Source organism: Erinaceus europaeus, chromosome 8, assembly GCF_950295315.1.
Source record: "Erinaceus europaeus chromosome 8, mEriEur2.1, whole genome shotgun sequence".
NCBI classification, from domain to species: Eukaryota; Metazoa; Chordata; class Mammalia; order Eulipotyphla; family Erinaceidae; genus Erinaceus; species Erinaceus europaeus.
Window position 1 is genome coordinate 87,634,371 of NC_080169.1, and position 12,423 is coordinate 87,646,793.

Here is a 12,423-nt window from a genome sequence, read left to right on the forward strand (position 1 = left end):
TTTTTTTTGAGGAAAAAAACCCTCTTTCACCTAGATAATAGCCTCGGTAGCTTGGTTTTAGCCTTCTGTTGGTCTGAAAAATCCAAATACTTGGAAAACTTGAAAAAATATTTCTGATATGTTAACATTGTGGAAATGTAAATTGAAAATAGACATTTATATGGTGTATATATAGAGCAGATATTCAAATACTTTTAAGAAAGTCACAAGAAGGTAAGGTAAGTCGTGGCTTCTGCAGCTTTCTGAACTATCCCTATTTATTACCCTGCCTTGCTGGTTGTTCCTATTCAATTAAAATTAAAAAGAGAGAGAGAGAAGTGCATTTAAAATTGTATACTATTTGGAAAAAAATCCATATAATCTAGAACCATAATATTTAATTTTAAAAACTGGGAAATGGTTTTTTGTTGTTTATGAATGTGAGTAAATAAACTTTTTTTAAAATTTATTTATAAAAAGGAAACATTGACTAAACCATAGGATAAGAGGGGTACAACTCCACACAATTCCCACCACCAGAACTCTGTATCCCATCTCCTCCCTTGATAGTTTTCCTATTCTTTAACCCTCTGGGAGTATGGACCCAAGGTCATTATGGGTGCAGAAGGTAGAAGGTCTGGCTTCTGTAATTTCTTCCCGGCTAAACATGGGTCTTGACAGGTCGATCCATACTCCCAGCCTGTCTCTCTCTTTCCCTAGTGGGGAAGGGCTCTGGGGAAGCGTAGCTCCAGGACACATTGGTGAGTTTGTCCTGGGGAGTCTGGTCGGCATCATGGTAGCATCTGGAACCTGGTTGCTAAAACGAGTTAACATATAAAGCCAAACTTGTTGACCAGTTATGGACCTAAAGGCTGGAATAGTGCAGATGAAGAGTTGGCGGGGTCTCATAGCTAGTAGGCATATTTTAGTTACATTCCAAACGGCCTGTGGCTATACTTGTGGGTGGCTATACTTGTGGTTTTTGTTTTTTCCCTAAGCCTGAAATCTGATATGCAGGTGGATCCTAGTTATTGTCTGGGGAGGTGATGTCATGGCTGGCAGAAGGACCAGAAAGCTGGATCAGGGAAGAGAGTAGCTCCCAAATATGGGAAAGGTGTATAAATATTGTTGAGTATAAACCCCATTGGTTTGATGTGATCTGGGGCCCATATTCAACTTAACGAGCTTATGTGAGTTATGCATCCCTGTAGATCTGAGATGCAGCTCACATTCTGTGGTCATAAGTACGAACATTCCAAGCAGCCCCAATATCAGAACCCATCTTCCTCAGGTGTAGCATAGAGTATATTGTCCATCTTCCCTTCTGAGGATGGAACATTCTCTATCATTGTTGATCCAAGGTGAGGGCAAAGTCCTATGGGGGCCCACAAAGGGGTCTATTGTGTTCCTGATAGAGCTGACTAGTAACAATGGAGAGAGGGATTTATTTAAGGTCTAGGCCCATGATGTCTGGGAATCTCAGGACTCCCTGACTGGGGCCCCAGCTGATGGGGTGGCTTGATAGGGACTAAAGAGTTATCTTTAAAGTATGCCAGTCTCTTGCCCTTACTCAGCTTTTGCAGTCCTTGCTTAAATGAGGTTAGCTTTGGAGTGAGTGAGAGAACTGTAATAGGAAGCAGGTGAGGAGGGTATCTAAGACACTATTTCATTGAATTTTTTACTGACTCACTCCAGACTATTGTGTATTTTTGCTTTCAGGTATATATTCTGCCCTAACTTATGGATACATGTGAACATATGCTCTCTCTTATAGGACCTGGCCTATATCTAGGTTTTGGGATTTTGTTAGTAAGTGAACCTCTTGGAATGGAATTTGAGAATACTATGAAAAGAAAGGTTTCTCTTGAGTAGTAAGAGTGAAAGGTTGACATTCCACGACTGACTTCTCTGGAGTCAGTCTGAAGTGAAGCATGCTGAGGTGGTCCTCATTACATTGATTAGGTTGGGATCCGTGAATGGAATATCATTTGGTATGAATTGAGAGAAGCATGCAGGAAAGTGAGCCCCACCTTAGAGGTTCCAGGACTGGGGGAAATACAGGCTCTAAAGAGGAAGCCAGAGGATCCTGCTGTCTTAGGGTTTAAGAAGACAATAGATAGTTATTGCTATAATAACATCATTTGATAGTTGGGTTAACTTTGAAATATCCCTTTGTTAGGATTTGCTGTATCATACACAACATCACCATAATTTATATCCTTTAACATTTGCATTCTACTGTGCCACCAGTTGCTTCTGTTCTCCCTGGTCTAAGGTTTTAAGAGAGTCAACATAAGAAAGACTCAGCCTAGGTATTAGAAAGAGTCTGTGATTTAAAAAGTTTGAGATAATCAGTTTTTCCCCTCTTATTAACTAGCGATTAATATGACTACAAATTGATAGGAGTGTACATGAACACCATTCCTACCACCAAAAGACTGTTGCATCCCACCCTACCTCCCACCCCTCCACCTCCTTGAAGTAGAACATCCACCCTTACCCCAGGGTTTGTAGTTTGGTGCCCTACTCCAAATTCAGTCAAATCCTATTTTGAGTTTCCCTTTCTGTTCTTTCTCAACTTCTGTTTATGCGTGGAATCATCCCATGCTCCTCTTTACAAAGCTCACTTAACATTAATTCCTAGCTCTATCCAAAATGAGTCAGAGAAGGTGGGTTTATTGTTCTTAATAGCTGCATAGTAATTGTATATATATATATATATACCACAGCTTTCTAAGCCACCCATCTATTGTTGGGCACCTGGATTGCTTCCAGGTTTTAGCTATTACGAATTGTGCTGCTAGGAAAGTAGGTGTACACATTTCTTTTTGGTTGGGTGTTATGGAGTCCTTGGGGTATTTCCCTAGGAAAGGGATTACTGGGTCATATGGAAAGTCCATGTCTAGCCTTGTGAGAGTTCTCCAGACTGCTCTCCACAGAGGCTGGACCAATTTACATTCCCACCAGCAATGCAAAAGGGTTCCTCTGTCCCCACAGCCTCTCCAGCATGTGTTGCTGCAGTCCTTTTAGATATATGCCATTCTTACAGGAGTGAGGTGGTATCTCAGTGTTGTCTTAATTTGCATTTCTCTGACAATCAGCAATCTGGAGCAATTTTTCATGTGTTTGTTAGCCTTTTGGATCTCTTCTGTATTGAATGTTCTGTTCATATACTCTGCCCTTTTTTGGATGGGGTCATTTGCTGTTTTGGTGCTAAGTTTGCTGTACTCTTTGTATATTTTGGCTGTTAGTCTCTTGTCTGATGTATGGCATGTGAAGATCTTCTCCCATTCTGTGAGGGGTCTCTTTGTTTATGTGATAGTTTCTTTGGCTGTCCAGAAGCTTTTCAATTTGATGTAGTCCCATTGGCTTGTTTCTGCTTTAGTCTTCCTTGCAATTGGGTTTGTTTCATCAAAAATGTCCTTGAGGTTTAGTTGGGAAAGTGTTTTACCAATGTTTTCCTCTAAGTATTTGATTGTTTCTGGTCTAACATCCAGGTCCTTGATCCATTTGACGTTGATTTTTGTTTCTGATGAGATAAGGTAGTTCAGTTTCCTTCTTCTGCATGTTTCAACTCAGTTTTCCCAGCACCATTTATTGAAGAGAGCCTCCTCCCTCCATTTAATACTTTGGGCCCCCTTATCAAAGATCAGATGTCCATAGGTGTGAGGGTTTAGTTCTGGGCTTTCAGTTCTGTTCCACTGGTCTGTGTGCCTATTTTTGTTACAGTATCAGGCTGTTTTGGTGATGATGGCCTTATAATATAGTTTGAGATCTGGGAGTGTGATGCCTCCATTTCTGTTTCTTTTCCTCAAGATGGTTTTGGCAATTCTAGGTGTTTTCTGGTTCCAGATAAATGCTTGCAGTTTTTGCTCTATTCTCTTAAAGAAGCTTGGTAGAAATTTGCTGTGTATCATGTTAATTTGTATATGGCCCTGGGGAGAATATTCATTTTGATAATATTTATTCTTTCAGTCCATGAGCATGGGATGTCTTTCCATTTCTTGGTGTCATTTTCTATTTCCTTGAGTAGTGACTCGTAGTTTTTAGTATACAAAGTGATGTGATCTAGAAATCATGGAAAGGTTAAATCTCTTTGGTGTGGAACTCTAAATGGGAATATGCAAGGAATATGAAATGAATGAGAACTTCCATCTTTTATTTTATATGCTAAAAATCTATAGTATAAAGACTGGGAAGCTAGTTTAGGGTAAATGAATTCTATATTAAATAATTTTTACATTAAATTTATTGGACTACATTTCATTTCCTGAGTACTGCATGACAACTAACAGAGATGGCATGCCCAATAAAGGTATTTTAAAGTAACTATAAATGTATCCAATGTATGGCAGAGACTGTAAATATTTTCTGCCTGTGGAAATGTAAGAGAGTGCATTTAGGAAAATCTTGATGGAAATGGATTTGCCCTGCCTGGGTCATTAAGAATAGCAGGATTTTACATGTTTAGGAAAGCTTTCCAAATAGATGCAGAGCCAAGAAAATGAACAAGATAAGTTCCTTGTAAAACGAAGGGCAGATCTATTTGCAATACAGTCCAATAAACACCAAAAAACTGTTCTTAACCAGCTCCTGGAAGATAACTTCTGAGTTTTTGGAACTTGACCTCGTAAGAGTTCTTTTTGTATAGTATCTGAAGTCCTGGATCATGGTTGTTTTAGTTTAACCTCTGGGGAGAGGCAGTAACTATAAGGTCAGTTACATGGGAATTGCTTATCGATTTTAATTGAGCCCTAATAAAAATCCTAGACATCAAGGCTTGACTGAATTCCAGCTCGACAATATTTTGCATGCATTGTCAAATGTTGAGAGAATTAGATGCCAGTGTAAGTGCACCACCCAGGATAACTGGAAGTTTGTATGCTGACTTATCCTTGATTTGATTCAATGCACCTTTTTCCCTTTGTTCATTTTAAACTATGCTTTTGTTATAAGTCATACTTAAGGCTAACATTTTTCTAAATCTTAAGAATCTCACTGATTCATGGCCAGGTAGTGGCTTTCGTATTCACATTATAATGTGCAAGGACCCAGGTTCAAGTTCCTGGTCCCCACCTGCAGGGAGAAAGCTTCAGGAGTGGTGAAGCAGGGCTTCAGGTGTCTCTGTTTCTTTCCCTCCTTTTCCCCTCTCAGTTTCTCTCTGTCCCTATCCAATAACAAATAAAAAAAAAAAGAAAAATGAATCTCACTGATTCATTGCCTCTTAGGGACTGCTAACTCATCCAAATAATGTTTTCTTGAGGAACTATGAAATAAAGAGAAAATACTCTTCAATACCAAGACATATTCTTACTGCAGAAATTAACTGCTATTTTGGGGGAATTAGGAATGCAAGAGTTGTTGAAATAACCCAGTTGCAATTAACAATTGATAGCCTGAAGGAGAAATTGGTGGCATATTTCAAGTTAGGTGACTATTGCAAAAATTAAACTCTGGCTTAACGTTTTATTTTTAGATAAAATTTTCCAGTATGTTAGGATGAAAGAATAAAAAGCATGCATAAACAGATGCGTAAATTATGTTTTGGAATAGTGAGTCTAAATTTACTATTTGTACTAAGAAAAACAATCGTAGCAACACAATAGTATGTTCAGATAACAAGGGAGACAATGCCAGGCAGTGTGCTACTTTAATGGAACTAAAGATAACATACCAGTCTTTTCCTTGAAAGAACTCAGACCTCTTCAAGTAAGTAGCAATTTTAAAGTAGATGGTTTACTGTCTATATGGGAATTTTGTCTGGCTTGGGGCAAGTGGCAGAAGAGATTTAACAAGACTGGACATTTTGGTTAATAGTATCTAAATTACAGATTAGAGAGCAGTTGACAATATTCAAGACAACTATCCAGAAGTGCAAACAGACAAATAATGAAAATCTAATCAATATATTGAAGTGAGCCCATACATCTTTTTAAAAAATATTTATTCCCTTTTGTTGCCCATAAATACTTATTTATTCCCTTTTGTTGCCCTTGTTGTTCGATTATTGTAGTTATTATTGTTCACATCTTTTTTATTACTAGTGACTTAATACTGATTTACAAACTTACAAGGTAACAGGTATGATTCTGCATAGTTCCACCACCAGAGTTCTGTATCCTCATTCCCTCCATTGGATGCTACAGTTCTTTGAATGTTGCAGATATATATCCATTTCCCCTATCCTTTTTTTCCATTCTTTAACACACCTATACCCATTACTACTTTTTTTTAAATATTTTTTTAATATTTATTTTATTTATTCCCTTTTGTTGCCCTTGTTGTTTTATTGTTGTAGTTATTATTGTTGTCGTTGTTGGATAGGACAGAGAGAAATGGAGAGAGGAGAGGAAGACAGAGAGGAGGAGAGAAAGATAGACACCTGCAGACCTGCTTCACCGCCTATGAAGCAACTCCCCTGCAGGTGGGGAGCCGGGGTTCGAACCGGGATCCTTATGCCGGTCCTTGTGCTTTGCCATTACTACTTGTAAATGTCCATCCTTTTCCCCTTATTCTCTGGGTTCTGATGGAATTGGAGTTCCGAGCTGTCTGGTCATCTTCCCCTATAATTTCTCCCCCTCTGAGAATATGGACCAAAATTCTGTTTAGAGTGCAGAAAGTGGGAGTTTTGGCTTCTGTAATTGCTTCTTTGTTAGACATGGACTTTGACAGATCCATCCATACCCCTAGACTGTTTCTGTCTTTCCCTTGTGGGGTAGGACTCTTAAGTCTATGCATCTTAATGCTTCTTAAGCAACATATGTTTCTGGATTCCCAAAGTTAACAGTCTTAAATATGCTGAATCATATTGTAGTGAAAAGTACAGTAGCCAGGGGGAACTTAACTGAGTAAATGTTTGCGTTGTGCTGCAGTCACTAGAAGAATAGTTTGAGAATCATGAACTGAGTTATATTAACTGCTATAGAACTCTGTACAGGCAGAACTCAACTCACTGAACCTGAAGACTGATGATGCTTCAGTTGGCTCAAGTAAAACATTTCATCTTAACACCTCAAAGCATCTTTGAGAAAGTTTTAATTTTGTTTATCCAGAACAACATTCACATGGCATCTTTATTGTCTGTGTATAAATTAGATTGAGAACCTAGCAAAAAAAAAAATTAGTGGTTCTCATCAAGTCAAATAAGTCCCTCCCAAATCTAAACCATATCATTTTTTCCTTTATTCAAATGAAGAGAACATGGCTCATTCTAATTATCAAACAATTGATGTGGTTTCTACCTAATACATAAAAACTGCTGTATTGTGGCAACTTGTCATTTGTAATTCTTTAGAATGGAAAATAAGTTGATAAAAATAAAATTTACTATCTACTTTTACAACAGAATCTATTTCTAACGTGATTGATATTTTAATGAAACAAACTAAGCTTCATAATCACATAATGTAATACTCTTCAACTTCTCTGATAATCAAACTTTGGCTTTTGATTGTTGCTTAATGGATAATTTTTTCCCAGAATACTTTGTAATAATGTTTTTTTATTATCTTTATTTGATAGAGATAGCTAGAAATCAAGAGAGAAGAAGGGTATAGGGAAAGGGAGAGAGGAAGACACCTGCAGCACTGCTTCACCACTTGCAAAGCCTTCCCTCTGCTGGATCAGGGGCATGAACCCCATATCCTTAAGCATTGTAATGTGTACTTAATCAGGTGTACCACCACCCACCCTCCCATAATAATGTTTTACATGTATACTAATATAGTTTAGAGAATACACAAAATCTTTGTGATTAGGTATCAGCTCACTTGAAAATTTGTTATACTTTATATTAATACCTATTAAATGGTAGAGTAAACTCAAAAAATGTATTTATTTATTGGCTAGAGATAGCCAGAAATCAAAAGAGGATGGGGAGGGAGAGAGAGACACCTGCAGCACTGCTTCACCACTTGCACCAGGTCCTTGCACATTGTAACTATTGTGCTCAAACAGCTGCACCAACACCTGGCCCCCAAGTTTTCAATTACCTTTGGATATAACTGCAAATAGACACCTGTATTATCAGAAGAAAATATAAACTTTTAATTTTTTAGTGATTTTATACAGGACAATTTTGAGTTGAAAAGAAGGCCAAAATTAAGGTGAATTTCCTTTATGTTAAGAATACATCGGTGAAAATCAGTCATGTTCAAGCCTTGAGCTGCCAAAGGGCATGTAGAATCTGCTTAGAATAATGATAATTTAGGAAAGCAAAATCAAGCCATGAAGCACAGTAGAATAAAATCTGACTTGGTGTCCTCAAACAGGAGACAATCACTTCAAGTGCATGGTTACACTTCTGTATTGTTTGTTTTTGTGGAATTTGACCTCACAAGTATGTGATTTTACCATTCATTTCAAGGCCAACTTTTTCATTCAGAGAGATAGACTCACCACTGCACACCCTCTCTCCACCCCCAAAACTCATGGCATGAGTGCTGAGACTCCAGCCTACCCAGTGAGTTGTTCTCAGCCCTAATGTTCACATTTTTAAGTTGTGGGGGTTGGTGGGGGTCGGACAGCAAGTGCTCAGACATTTCCCTGGTTACTAGGGATTAAACAATATGGAAAGTACTCTGGAAATCATGGAATGGATTTATGAATAGCACTAATATGTGCTTCTGTTAGAAATGCATTTGACGGCAAGCCCTGGAAATCCTGACTGGCAGTGACTTAAAAAAGGCAGGGATTCACAGGAGAACAGAATGTTTAGTGGATGACAGTCTAGAGAAGCTGCTCAGAGAAATGGTCAGTTTCTCTGCCTTGTCATCCTTTTGTCCCCAGAAATTAATGTCCATGGCATCATATACCTTATACTTACTTTCTAAAAAGAAAGTGGGGAAGTAAGGTTACCACATGAGAAGAGCAAATGCTTTCCTAACCATTGCCTACAGGCACTTGCTAGAATATTAGTGACCAGAATTTTGTTAAATGATCATTCTAACTTCAAGGGAAGTGGAGAATATGAGTGATTATTTTCCCTTTCATGGTAGCACTGTGCTACTCCAAATTGAATAAGAAAAAAAAAGTGTTAGGAAGAAGGGAAGGCTAATGGTGGGGAGGACAAACAGTAGTGTCTAGTGATGGTATGGGCATTTGATAGGCAACCAGTTGACAAATCAATTAGGTATGAGTTTAAGCTAAGAAAAATAATATGAAGACTTCTGGAAAAGAAAAAACTTGTAAAGTAGTATTCAATCAATTACTATAAATTAAGCTATATATTGCATTAAGAAGCTGGGGTCATTAAGGAAAGGAGGGGAACTCACATGACAAAGGAAGAGCTGGCTTCATCTTTTACTCTAAACTCAATTTCTTTTGCATTAAACAAAACTGAGTTTCTCAAAGATATGTGCCGTAGATGCTATGTCTCAAAACTACATTCTTCTAGGTCAGCAGTGATGGCTTCTTCAATTAGGAAAAGGAGAGAATTGAGACAAGGAATAGAATGTACCTTCAGACTTCAGGGTCTTCACCACTTTCATCTTAAAATAATCTACATTATTTAAATAATAGTAACATTTCCTGCAGTTCAGAGGATATGATGGGCCTTAGTACCAACTTCTAAGTGTCAAGATTACACTGAATAGGAGAAGGTATATACTCTGTACGTGTGAAGAAAGCCTATTTGACCCTTTGAAGAAATTCTTCCCACGGTACAAAAAAGAAGCCAAGTATTTTTTTCAAACAGATCACATAAATTATGCCTCTTCTAATTGGCTTACCTCTAATTTCTCTATAATAACAACCTTCAGTTAGATCATATCTGGAGCCTTCCTCATCTTTTTTTCATTTGTTAATTTTCCCACCTTCCTGTATGCCTTTGCCAGTCTGAAAAACAAGTTATAATGACTGACTCTCTTGCTGAATGAATACTCTGCCTATGCTAATTACTCTGAATGAATACTCTGCTTATGCTAATTAATTATTAATTGGGAGGGGGTAATTGACTAAGCAATGTTCACCAGTAGCTAGAGAAAATGAGTACACAATAGAAATGAGGTTACACAGGCTCCTGTGCTAAATATGAATAGACATGGACCCTAGGTCAGGTTGATGGGGTTTACAGTTAATGGTATTTATATAATTTTCCAGTATTTGGGCTCTACTCTCTACCCTGATCTATCTTGCTAGTCCTATTTCCAACTCTGACACCATCTCCTCAGACAGTACTCTGAGCTCACCTGCATGTTAACTATCTGACTCAGCAAAAAGTAGTAAAGTCATGGACCCCTTGGAATATACCTAAAATAGACTTCCTAGCTTCTTCCAACATGAAGATCTCAAATCTCATCTGCAATACTTTTACCTTTAGGTTCCTGATTATTAAACATTTTGTTCTGCTTTATATCTTAATGCTTTTCAGCCACCAAGTTACAGATGATGCCAACCTGACTTCCTGGGCAGATGACCTCACCAATGTGTTCTGGAGCCCTGCTTCCCCAGAGCCCTACCCCATTAGGGAAAGAAGGAGACAGGCTGGGGGTATGGGTTGACCTGCCAACGCCCATGTCCATCAGAGAAGCAGTTACAGAAGCCAGACCTCCCACATTCTGCTCTCCATAAAGATCTTTGGTCCTTACTGCCAGAGGAATAAAAATAGGGAAACTTCGCGGGAGTCCGGCAGTAGTTAAGTGCACGTTGCTTTACAGGTGGTGAAGGAGTTCTGCAGGTGTCTTTCTCTCCCCCTCTCTGTCTTCCCCTTCTCTCTCCATTTCTTTTTGTCCTATCAACAACAACGGCATCAATAATAACAACGATAAAAACTACAACAATAAAGCAACAAGGGCAACAAAAGGGAATAAATAAATATTTTAAAAATTAAAGAAATAAAATGTTTATAAAAAGGGAAACTTCTAATGGGGGGGGAAAGGATATGGAACTCTGGTAGTGGGCATTAAATTGTATGGAATTGAACCTCTCTTATCCCGTATCTTATAAATCATTATTAAATAATAAGAAAACTTAAAAAATGTTCTTTCTAAAAAACAGGAAAGAAGGATAAAAAGACAGAAAAGAAAAAGGGTTCTTCCTAGGGATACATAAAGGGAAAGATGTCTGGGAGTCAATGGAGTTTATTTATTATTATTTGCCTCCAAGGTTATCCCTGGAGCTCAATGCTGGCACTACGAGTCCACTGCCTTTGGTGGCTTCCCCCCCACACACATTTTTATTGGATAAGATAGAGAGAAATTGAGAGAGGAGGAGAAGATAGGGAGAAAGACAGAGAGACACCTGCAGACCTGCTTCACTGCTTGTAGAGCTTCTCCCCTACAGGTAGGGAGCGGGGTTGGAACCAGAATCTTTGTGGGTCATTGCACTTCCTACTACGTGCACCACTGCCCAGCCCCCATCAATTGAATTTATCTCCTGAGTACTTTTCTTATCTAAATGGATTAGGAAATCAGTGAAGATAAAGCTTGGGGAGTTTTAAAGTGACAGAATATATGAGATAGTCAAGGAAATGTGTGAATAGATTAGGCAAATATTTAAGGATTACAAATATCTAAGGACTTTGACTTTTCTTTCACTTACAATCAGTGATTCAGGGCTGCAAAATTAGATGGGAGTCTTATATTTAACTAGGATATGATTTAGGCAGAAAAGGAAGGAAACTGGGAAAAACACTGATGGTTCGGAAATAATAATAATGATTATGCAATTTAGTTAAGGAGAGATATGATATTACAGTGAGATGGTCAAGGTCAGTGAGATGTGGAGAATGAATGGACTCTAGGTACACTGTGTAGGATGGCTATTTGAAATTTTATGACAAAAGAAAATAATGTCAGAACTGGCTGTGTGCGTGCGTGCGTGCGTGCGTGCGTGCGTGCGTGTGTGTGTGTGTGTGTGTGTGTGTCTATCAGTTGAATGTAAATGTTATCATGAGCCAGGACCCAGGTTTAAACCTGCAGTGGGGAAGCTTCATGATCTGTGAAGCAGTGGCTCCACTTATCTCTACCTAGCTTCCTTTCTCAATTTCTCTCTTTCCTATCAAATTAAAAGAGAAAAAGAAAGAATGAGATAAAAAAGAAAGAGAAGGGAGAGAAAGGGTGGGAGGAGAAAGAAGGAAGGAAAGAAAGAAAAAAGAGAAAGAAAATAATATGTTGAAAAAGTATTTTTTAAAGGAGGCTATGGAAGGAGTCTGGTATTAAGATGAGTTGTGTCATGTGAACTACACTGGTAAGACTTCCGGTTTTTTAAAGATATGTTTCTTCACTTATTTTTAATGCTATGAGGGCAACTGAAAATGAGATAAGAGCACCACTCAGCTCTGGCACATAGTGAACACAAGAATTGAACCGGAGATTTCTGGGTCCTCAGGCTTACTACTTCTCTAAGGGCTAAGCAGTCTTCTCTGCTTTAGAAAAGACATGATGAGGAGAGTAACTCTCTGTTTGCAAGAATTCAGTTAAACAGGAAATTTCTACTGAAAGATTT